The sequence below is a fragment of the Glycine soja genome, chromosome 14 (genome assembly GCF_004193775.1).
Source record: "Glycine soja cultivar W05 chromosome 14, ASM419377v2, whole genome shotgun sequence".
NCBI classification, from domain to species: Eukaryota; Viridiplantae; Streptophyta; class Magnoliopsida; order Fabales; family Fabaceae; genus Glycine; species Glycine soja.
The window spans coordinates 29,456,471-29,468,842 of NC_041015.1; the positions used below are offsets into that span (position 1 = coordinate 29,456,471).

General features: G+C 31.6%; 1 pseudogene; it reads right to left on the reverse strand.

The window, feature by feature from the left end:
* Nucleotides 1–241: 241 nt before the first annotated feature.
* LOC114383988 lies at nucleotides 242–9,865 on the reverse strand (annotated as a pseudogene).
* Nucleotides 9,866–12,372: the final 2,507 nt, after the last annotated feature.

Here is a 12,372-nt window from a genome sequence, read left to right on the forward strand (position 1 = left end):
TTGATATTGTGTATAGTTTAAAGTCGTTGTACTCAATCGTAAGCTGAAGTTAAGAACTGCTTGTATTTTTGAACCCGTTGTGACCATTTTGAAAGCTGAAACCAATTAGTCTCTAAAATGTTGAGTATTAAATTATTAATTAAACTTGTTAGTTATGAAGGAGGTTCTCTGGTATATGTGTGTTTGGAATAAAGAGGTAATGAAATGAAAGTTATAGTAAGAAAGAATAGCCAATACCATATATACAATAAACTTAACATTTGTTAACCTTTGGGGCACTATCGTCATTTTTGTCATTCCCATTCTGCAACTCAGCACCCTTAGTTTCCTTCCTTTTCTTCTTATCTTTTTTCGCTACTTCAGGTTCTGGTTCCTCACCATCAGCTTGCATAGTTGCATCCTCTTCATTTTTGTCCTTCTTTTCCTTCTTTTCTTTGTTTCTATTAGCACAATGGCTCTTATGCTTCTTCATCCATAGCAGAATCAACCATTTGCCTGATAACTGAATCAGTTGAAGGATTATATGTCTGCAAGAAAAATACTAATCAGAACAGACAGAAGGTAAAATTAAATTATTTAACAGTGCCAAAAGGAGAAAGAAACAAACCTTGGCTGGGGTTATCAGTCATCCAGCTCCTTTCTTTTGGTCCTTGTCATATGCTTCTATCTTGGGCTTTCCCTTGGCAGACCCAGCAAAACGACCCAACTCTTTGCCTTCAAGGTTCCTCAATCGTGCTTCAAGCTGCACTAAAACTGGTTAAAAGTCTGAAAGAAAAAAGAAGGAAGCCAAGATTATAACTATACAAAATATAACAAGTACCTTAGCTCTGTTCTCCAATCCAATGGTGTTATCTTGGCTATCTCCAAGAGCATCACACCTAATAGCCAATGCCGTCTTTGCTGCAAGTGACCGAGAAATTTTTCCCTTGAACTTTTGAGCTGCCTGACCAATCAAGGAAGCATGGTATATAAGACCATACTTGGGAGTAGCATGCTAGCTGCATTAACACAATCACCCATCAACTTGACTGCCCTGGCATATAGGATGTTATCCTGTATTATTTTAGTAAGCTCAGGAAAATGCCAACCATACCATTCTAGAACCCTCATGGCATAGGTATTCAACTCTTTACCAAGATCATCTAGTAAATCAATGGCCTGGACAATCATGGTATCCACCTAAAAAACATCTTAAAGTCACGAAATAGTTATTAAAAATATTAACGAAAACTGGGAGAGAAAAAACAATGAACAATCATTTCATTGGTCAAAATTTCCATTACAAAACTAAATCATATCAAATTCAGTGATTTATAAATATGAATAATAGATACAATCTTGCTTGTAAGGTCCACCTATGAATGCTCGAAGATTCATCCTATTCCTACTCTAAACAATTGTGTATAGTTAAATGCTTAAACTGCTACTTTGGTATCAATTATTTAGACATGCAAAAAAAAGTAGCCAGATAAACCTCCTAAAGATATGAACATACAAAAAATACTGGTCTTCAATGGGAAACAACGTATGAGACAAACTATGAAATCTAGATAACTGATATGGCAATATAATTATTGTGGCAATGATAAAAGTCCCATATGGAACATACTTTGCTCATAAAAAGCATGATCTAAAAGAGTTTAAATTGAAATAGAAGGCCAAATTATTGGAATTCACATTCAAGATAAAAAATGACAACTACTAACAAGTTAAAACAAACAATTACTCTTACTCTAAGTATGTTACTTTCCTCAGATGATGTGATTTACAAAAATCAAATTCATTACACCACCTTTGGAATAATACCTTGATATCTTTATTCATATCAATCAATGAACAAATTTTGGGAGAATTTCTTTGGTGAATAGCAGAGTAGAATATAGACCTCAACATAAAAAAAATCTACAGTGACGTCAATATACTTAGAATAAGAGTACTATGATAACATCAATGCTTTATAATACCAAGGAGTCAACAGAAAATACACCTTCTCTCTAGTAAACTTCAATTTGTATCTGGATAAGCTGTGAGATAAACCCAAACTCATTGGGGCCATGTCTTGAACAGGTAGACCAGATATGAGTTCAGTTAACTGATTTCTAACACCTCTCATCAAATTCATAATTGCATTGTTGTGAATACAGTCAATTTTCTGAAAGGATCAACAAAATAAATAATCAAGTTAGCTATTAGATAAGTGGAATGTAAACTGTCATATCATAGGTTTATAAGGGAAACTTAAGTGACCCACCAAGCTTTGAATCTGCCACACCTAGTGTTTCATTTTCACAATAAACGCGCAGGAACTTGCGGAGACCCTTGCTAGCTTTTCCATCAATAAGTAAAGTAGCTGCCTCTAGAGCTTCTAAAGTGTTCTCAAATTTAGAAAATGCTTTCAACTTGACCACCTATTTTGCAAAAATCAGGGTTAGCTTCACTAGAAATTATAAAATTTTACTAAATACTAGAAAATGGATGAATAAAAATAGATTGACTTCAAATTCCCCAGTATCATATTGCTGATATCAGCAAACCTACAATAAACAGGGAAGAAGGGGTGGGAAGTATGGCAAAAAAGAGAACCTGTCTAGCAGTATCTACACAGGAAAAGTTCTTCCACAAGTCCTATGTAAAGAAGCACATATAAATTAAACTAAGCTTTAGGAAGTGGGAAGGAGACACAAGACATAATTAGCATGTTTCTTGTGAAAGACTCGCATGAATATATAAAACAACAACATTGTGGGAGAATTACGCAAGAACAACTACTGCATGCTTCAAGAGGACACACATCATCCGGTCTTTGGGGCTTTGCCTTAATTTGGTTGGGCACTAATGGTGGGTAAGAGGCTTTCTACATGAAGCCTAGTGGCATAGTGGGTTCATTAAAAATCACAGTATGTGTATGTTGCCCATAATTTTTTTAATTATATTAATAAAAGGCCACATCTTCCATTGGAATGACTTTGGTAGATGTTTGAACATATGCATATCAATCAATCATCACTTCTCACATTATAGAGGAGTTGTTCATACAACTGTCAAGTCAGCCTCCATTGTTCTTAATTTTCTATTTCCTTTTTCCTCTTTCTGCTTTGGTTATTGTCACCCTTCTTTCTGTTAGACATCTATGGGGCTAAGCTAAGAAGGCCTAAAGCAAAAGCTATGATGCTTCAATTAGCCCAATCCTTCCTTCTCCTTGGCAGATGCAGTTGCTTTATAACGCGTTAGTTACACATCAAAAATCACAAAACAATTTCAAGAATTTTGTGAATCTGTCTAATTGAAATAAATACACAAGGAAAAATAAGAAGTAGTTTTAGGGTTTGTAAAAGGCCAACACTGGTTTATATTACATAATGCTCAAAATTGTCTTTTGTAAAACATTGCTACCAAATCAACTCAAAAAGCCGGACACCGATGTTAAGATTTTGTAGTCCAAATTAGGGTGTGAGATATAACGTTGGTCATACATAACCCTAATGTGAGTTTTTTCTTTACCAATAACATGAGTTGGATAATTTCAGTTAAACAGGTTAAAGTCAGGGTAAAAAAAACTCTTTTTTATTGGTTGAAATTCCCAAGTGGCTTAAATGGTCTCAAAGTTAAAATTTGTTTAGTTCATTTTCCCCTATTTTTAGGAAATGAGTTTTGGTGAATCTGGTTAGGGTTTAAAGGAATACTGTAGGATTTGCGTTGGTTGAAAGAATCTTTGGTCACGTCACACATGATTTCTTCCAATAAAAGTTCCCTTACATTGTTCCCCCTAAACCAATTTGTATCATGATTGCTAACCTAGCCAGGCAAACCAAAACGCTGGTTCAACATGCATGAATAAAAGCTTAAATACATATTGATCAATAATCAATGCACAATGGTGATAAAAGAAGATTCCCAGTTGCAATCTATGCTAACGACAACGTTTGTATGGTCTGTTACACAATCCACCAATCAAACACCCCCTACAAAGACCAAACAAACTTCAGAGGATATGTATGATTTTTGCTTTGTAAAGTGCATTATCCTTTGGACAACAACTTATTGCTCAAGTGTCTTTTGTATGCACATTCCCTGTCATGACCGGACAACCTTTTGATACTAAATAATAGCTTGCAATACACAATTCTCCCACATAAACAAAGGAACTATCCCATAGCCGGTGTTACGATAACTGCATTAGAAGCACTTATTGAAAATTAAAATAATTCCAAGCCAATTACACATGATACTAGTTTACTAAGCACACCTGTAAATAGTGTTGCATACTTGATCCCTCCCAAAAATTGAAAAATAAAAGGATCTAGGAAAAACCCAAAATAAAAGGATTTGGCTCATTTCATTCTCTAACTCTGTACTTGATATCAAAATCATCGAGTTTGTAGTCACATGACATGTTTATATGGCATTGTTTCACTTAAATGCTTGTTGTTTTGTTTTCTTTTTTGTCACTATTTTGGCTTGGCTTTACACAATTAAAGGCAAACAAAAGTTTATTTACATTTTTTTTACCTTAATTAGTCTTCAATATTTAACAATTGGTTTTAGTTGTAGGTGCGACTTTTTTTTATTGAAACTTAGGAAGTAAAGTATTGTTTTAATTGTTTCTCCCACACCTGTGATTATTTCATGGTTGTTAATATATGACTATTGTTTTATATAAGCAGTTATGTGCATTGCGGGTGAATCTTAGTTTCTCGTTTGAGATTCAATACAACTATTAATATATATAATTTGCATTAATCAATGTATTGAATCTTGAATTGTTTGTTTGGAAAGACTCATTTATTCGATAGATTCATATGTATAGGTTAAGTGTTTTTTCTTAAATTTGACAATATTCTGGTATAGTACAAAAAAAAACAAAAGTGAGATTATTAGATTTTGTGTCACATTCACAAGAAAGCAAAAATTCTTCTCTGCGATAGGGTTTTCAGATATTATTGGAACAATAGCTATGGTTGTTGTGTAGGTTCTTAATTTTGTTTAGGTTCTTGATTCTGTTTAGGAACTTTTGACAACTATAGGAGTAATCATGCCTGGATAAATGTGGAAGATGACCACTTTTACTGGTAAAATGGTTAAGCCCTTGTTCCCTTTTACTTATAAACCATATAGTTTTGTGCATGTTTTGTTCATATTGAATCCAAAAAGTTGACTCTTACACAGGCGGGCAAATTTCCCCAGATGGGGTACTTTTATAAACTAATTCCCCATCTGGGGTAGTTTTGAAACTAATTCCGGCAGGGGGTTGTTTTTTACATAAAGTGCATGCAGGTGACACGCAAACCGCCAGTGGAACTGGCGAGTTTGGTGTTTTAGAAGGAACTGCCAACACTATTGGCGATATCGGTATCCATGGGAACCGCCAGTCAAACTGGTGATTTCCAAGTTGCTGAAAAGCAGGCTTTTTTCAGGCGCGTACAGGCTTTTTTCATGTGCTTTCTCAAGTAGGGTAGCTTTTTCAGAGAAAGGGAAGTTGCAACTGCCATTGGCGAGTTAAGGGCAAGTTGCAACTCCCACTGGCGAGTTAGGGCAGAAGGAATAGTCATTCCAGATGGCGATTTAGGACCTTTATATACGCGAAAATTGTTTCAGTGTTGTTGTGTGTTCACAAGTAAGTTTGAGTTTTCAAAACTGTGAGTGTTTAGGGTTTATTCAAATTTGCTTCTTAAAGCTTCAATATCTAAATCAGGTTCGTAGGAATAATTTGTAGTATAATTTTTTTTAAGTCATTTTTTATAGCAGTTTGAATGTATAGTTTTTATTAATTTTTTAATTAAATTAGTTTTATAATTTTAATTAAATTAGTTTTATATTTTATACTGTGTGATTGCTATTCTTCATACGTGCTTTGTATTATAATTTTTTTAAGTAATTTTTTGGAAAAGTTTGAATGTATAGTTTTTATGAAATTTTTAATTAAATTATTTTTATATTTTATATGGTTGTTTGTGTATAAAATATAAGAAATTTGTCATCAAATTTTTAATTAAATTACTTCAGTGTTGGTGTGTGTTCAAAAGTAGATTTAAAAACTAGATTTAAGCTTTAAAAAATTGTGAGTGTTCTTGAGATTTAAATTTGTCCGCATACGGTTTGAAATTTGCTTCTTGAGTGTTCTGAATGAGGTTCGTAATTTTTAGTCAAATAATTTGTATTATAAATTATTTTTAAGTAATTTTTTAGAGCAGTTTGAATTTATAGTTTTTAATAATTTTTTAATTAAATTAGTTTTATATTTTATATGCTTGTTTGTGTGTATAAAATAGAAGAAATTTGTCATGATATTTTTTTAAAGAAAATATTTGAGTCCCGAAAAAATTTGGTAAATATGAAATTTTTAGTATATTTTTAATTAGATTAGGTTGGTGTTGATACTTTGTTAGTGTGTTAAAAATTGATCAAGCGTGTATTGTCAAAAGTGTGTGAAAGTAAAAAAATTTGTAACATCATAATTATTTGAAGTAAGTATTTTGAGTGTGGAAATTTATTTTAATATAAAGTTATAGTAATTTTTTAATTAGATAAGGTTGATGTTCATGATTTGTTGGTGTGTGTTAAAAATTTATGAGCATTCAACTTGAACAGTATTTAAAAATAATTTTTTTCCATTATATTTATTTGAAGCACGTATGTTGAAGTTATTATTGTGAAAATGAATTATTTATAAATAATACTAACTTTGTTTATGGTTTATTTGGGCTTTAAAATTACTACCTTGGAATCGTTTATTTTTTTAAGTGTTTACCATAAAAAATATTTAAAGTTAATAATTTTTTTGTAGAATAAAGTTTTAATGTCAAATTGTGTTAAAGAGACTTTTTGTGATTACATTTTACTATTTTGAATTTATTATGAGTAATTAATTAAAATATTATTTTTGTAGGTACACGATGAATTCGGTTATAACAGTGTTGTATTTCAATGGACGGGTATATGAAGATAATGATGGTGTAATATTTGAAGGTAGTAAAAAAGTGATTCAGATTAAACATGGAATTAGTTTCAATGCTTTGAAGAAAAAAAATTGGAGACAAGGTAAAGTTACAAAATAATGAAATTATTTCTGCTATCAGTTGTAGATTTTTAGTGTCAGGAAAATATATTGCCTTGCAAATTTGTGATGACGAAGACGTTGAAACGATGCTGGAAAGTTTTAAACAACAACAAGAAATGTCAGTTCTAGAATTGTACATAGAAAAGGATGTGACTGGTGGTTCAATGTTTCATTATGCAAATTCGCTTACATCATGTGAAAATTATTTATCTAATGATGAGACACAACCGCCAACAAATATGAGCAATTTACATCTTGACGAAGATGATGATGATGATTATCTTGTGTCTAACTCATACGTTGAAGAGTCTTTAGACGAAGATGACAATGTTGACGGTATATCTGATACAGACAATGAAGTCACCGAGTTTAAATACATACAGAAATTTAAATAAATTACCAACTTTTTTCCAATTAATAAATTTTAAATTAAATTACATATATTACACAAATAAATTAAAATAAATACAAAAAATACTATGGAAACAAAAAAAAAAAAAAAAAAAAAAAAAAAAAAAAAAAAAAAAAAAAAAAAAAAAAAAAAAAAAAAAAAAAAAAAAAAAAAAAAAAAAAAAAAAAAAAAAAAAAAAAAAAAAAAAAAAAAAAAAAAAAAAAAAAAAAAAAAAAAAAAAAAAAAAAAATACTATGGAAACAAAAATTTAAAAATATATATATAATTAACAACGTATCATATATTCCAATAAAAAAATAAGGAAACTAAATAATGTTAATATTCTAACTAAATTATAAATTATATTACATAAAAAACATAAAATACTAACTAAAATACCATACAAATAACAAAATTAAAAATTTAAATACATACAAAAATTTAAATATATTACCATTTTTTTCCGATTAATAAAATTTAAATTAAATTACATATATTACACAAATAAATTAAAATAAATCCAAAAAATACTATGGAAACAAAAATTTAAATATATATAATTAACAACGTATCATATATTCCAATAAAAAAAAGTAAACTAAATAATATTAACATTCTAACTAAACCTAACATATCATATATATAACATAAATAATACCATACAAATCTAAAAAATCTAAACCAAATTATAATAACATACCAATTTAAAAAACTTCAACAAATTCATATTAACAAATTAACTACAACTAATGTACCGTATAACACAAATAATTAGATACCAACTAAAATTATAAAATACACATATAACACAAATCATTTTCTTATTTTAAGGTACTACTTAAATTTTGAAATTACCACCTAAACTAAACAAATGTAACATTTGTATACTAATCAACATCTACACATATATAAAATAAATAATACCATACTAATTTATAAAATCTAAACAAAATAATATTATCAAAAACTAACCGAAAGCACAATTAATACTAACTTAACATATGTATACTAACCTAACTAATATTCTTAAAATAATATTAATAAATCAACTAAAACTAACCTAACATAAACCTAACCTAACCTAAATAATATTAATATGTCAACTGAAATTATTTTAACCCATGTATATATAACAGAAAAGTATAGGGCAAACAGCATTAAAAAAAATTAACTTACCCGAAGCGCGTATTAAGAATAGCAACCCAAAGCACGTATGAAGAATAGCAACCACACAGTGTAGTGTAGGACAGCGCAAATAGGATTCAAAACTTCACCTAGAACACATAAAAAATTTCTCAATTAAAATTGAAATATCAATTAAACTTAACTTAACATATATATAACACAAAAATTTAAAATTTTCAGTTAACACAATACTTACAAGAACATGTAGTACCAAGAGAAGAAAGAATGCAATGGAAGCAGGAATATGAGAAGAAACGAATGCAGTGAGGGAGATACAAACAGAAGAAAGGAATGCATGCATACGGGAGCCACATATGTTGCGTTTTATAAAAAAAAAAATTGAACTTCAACTCGCCAGTCAAACTGGCGAGTTCTTCCTGCATCTCGCCAGCACCAATGGCGATTCCTGCGTCCCTGCAACGTTAACCTGCACTCCTGCACGTAGCCCTGCAACTAGCTGCCCTCTCCTGCCACCGCCAGTTTGACTGGCGGTTCCCCCATGCATGGCGAAATCGCCAATGGGGATGGCGGCTTCTTCACTGCCAGCGAACTTGCCAGTTTGACTGCCGGTTTGCTTGGGGCTTGCATGCAATTTACGTGCAAAACAGCCCCCTGGCGGAAAATGTTTACAAATAACCCCATCTGAAGAAAAAGTTTTTAAAGTGCCCCGTAGGGGGCAATTTGCCTACACAGGCGTATGCAATGGGAACATGGTTAGGAAGCTTCATCACAACCTTATCATTCTTCTTGAAGATTCTTTTAATAGAAGATCTATTCTTAATAAGTTTTTTTTAATTATTTATAACAATACTTAGGCTTCTGTGATGCAGGATTTACATTAATGGAATGAGATCAGTCCAAATATGGTGCTTCTTGGTGAAGTGGTAATGCTTATATTGTTATGCACGTACATGTATCTTCGGATATGTTTTATGTTCTCAAGCAGATCTTATTATGGCTTTCTAGGGGTGAGTGACTTTAGGTTGGGTAATGGTGATCATAGTGACTTCCTCATTCCTCATTCCTCATCCCATTAAAGCATTACAGGGTCTAATGATACAACATATTGGCTGTGGGGACAGTCATATGAGAGCAGTTACCATGGACAGCCTCGTGCTGAGGTTTGTGTTATTTGTCTTTTTGTCTACTTCGACCTTTTTTTCATGCACTAATAGCCTAATAGCTATTCGCAGAGAGTCACTTTGTAGCTCATGCTGATTGTTTGGCCCCATCTTTGTAGCTTTATGATGTCCATTTCATTTTTGAGACACGCCCTTGCTGAGTTCAATCTTTTCTTACTAAAGTAACTGTTAAAGCATTTCATACCCAAGTTCTCCTTTTATGGATTGCCTCAGCTACCTTGGCCATGGTTCATGCATGTAGTATAGTTTAACTCTTATATATCCTGGATACCCCTTCTAATTTAACATTCTGTTTTAGATAAAGCAATATTAAAATCTTTTGTTTCTTCTGGAAGGCTAAAAGGTAGTTATACATTAGTTCTTTGCAACATAGTGTTAGATGTAGGTTCTGGTTACAGGTCTTATGTTTCAGTAGTTCAAAAAAAGTTTTTTTCATTCTGATTTCCTATGTGGCATATTGCATTGTATATGTCTCTTCTCTACGTGGCAGAAAACTTTTGTTCCTTTCCTTTAAACTTGTCATGTCCTGCATTACTACTGACACTATCATCTCCAAAATTTCTCAATGTTTAGTTCTAATATTATTTAGTACCTTTTTTACTTAAACTATTGTTGTATCATTTTTCACCTACAATTGAAGTTGGGGACGCAATCGAAATAGTGAACTTGGACTTGGAACCACAGAGGACTCTCTTATCTACAAATAATTCAAATTTTTTTGAGCTACTCTTTTCATGGATCTTCTGGACAGCAGATAGAATCCTCAAAACCTTATCCATCCTCAGGTACTGTTCATGGCTCATTTGTAATGTTTTCCTTTTCTCTTGGCATTACAGGTGTATTCCATTTCATGCAATTGCAATTGATATTTGACTGTCAAGCTGCATTTATATAGTAGTTTGTAATTATACAAGAATCAAGTTCTGTGCAAATAATTAATGGTCCCTCTATGCATAAATAACTGTCATAAATAAAGGCTGCCATACACTAAACGTTCACGTGTTCACGTGTCAAGTGTGTGACTTTCAAATTGACAAGCTTTGGGGGATGAACTGGATCATTAACAACCTCATCACACCAAATGCTGTCATCTTCTAGCAAACAACCTAGGTAATGAAGGAAACTCTCCCAGTCATCTGGACTGCCAAATGATGAAACAATATCAATGGTAGAAAAAGTTGGGGAACAAAAGTATAAGACATGCAAAAAGAAAACTATGAATGAGTTTAATTCAGAAAACAAACAAGTCAAAAATCACTTCATAACTCAATAGGGAAATATATAGAGAAGGGTACAACTTAATTTATAAACTGCCAGTTTATAAGTTAGATCGTATAGTACAGCATAGCATGGTTAATAAAACCAGATAAAGAAAGAAGCGTAAAGAACAATTAGAAAGCCAGAAAAAAAAAAAAACAAAAAGCAATTGAGATTGAAGGACAAAAACATCAGTTAGCACATTTATGTGCATCACAGTTTCTGATTTATTTGTACTATAATGGAAAATTAAGATAATGGAAATAGAAAAAATAGTAATAAAGTGTGCTTCACAAATAGTGATATAATAAGTTTAATCGTAAATAAAGTGTGCTTCACAAATAGTGATATAATAAGTTTAATCGTGGACAACATTCAAGCTTTGGGACTTCTATAGCCTAGGTACCATATGCATCAAGCAATTCAGACCCTGCCTTCCTAGTAGTCCGTAAGTTTAATCGTAAAGACCTGGCTGAAGTTAAACATTTACCTATACAAAAGCACAGAATTACCAAAAACAAAAGGTAGCAGGAATATCTATAATCATAAAAAGCTTAATTCCAAAATTCAATTTTTAGCACATTTCCACACATCTAACATTTGGAATTTTTTTGTCCAAACAAGAAGTTGGCATATCCCAGGCAAACCATTACTCTAGAATTTTGTTAAAGATATCAGCAGCAGCAGTGTAGTCACCTGCCTGAGCCAGAAGTCTCCCCTGTCCACTTAAAGTCAAAGTATAAAGGTTGATATGAAAAGTCAAATAAGAAAATATGAATAATGATCTGAATTCCTGTTATTTTTTATATTTAATCAAACAATAACAATATTGGAATTAGAAGGAAAGAAGAGGATAAGAGAGAAGTAGAATCACACAGAAAAACATGAGTTTTCCAATTCCTCTGCAGGTCATGCAGGTTAAACAGGGGAAAAACATGAAACAAATTATGTGAAGACCACCACATGAAACCACAAAAAGAATTCTACCTCAGAAAATTAAATCTTCCTTTTGCTTGATTTAATTAATTTATCTTTTAACACACCCAAATGGGTATGATAGACTAATTCTTATGATGTGTTTTCTAGTAGAGCACACTTCTATATTTTATGTGATTTGGAAGTTCAAAGCTGCCTCTACAGTCAAATATTCCATTGGACACTACTACTTTATAGGATTAATTCTAATGACATTTTGCAGTTTTGTACATATACCAAAGCTTTCTTTAAGCCCTGATATGTATGCAATGTGTCTGTTTAATTAACAGCTGCACATTTTTTTCTACACTCCTTCAAAAATATGCACTTTCAATAGTGAACGATAGGGTGCATTTGATACATAC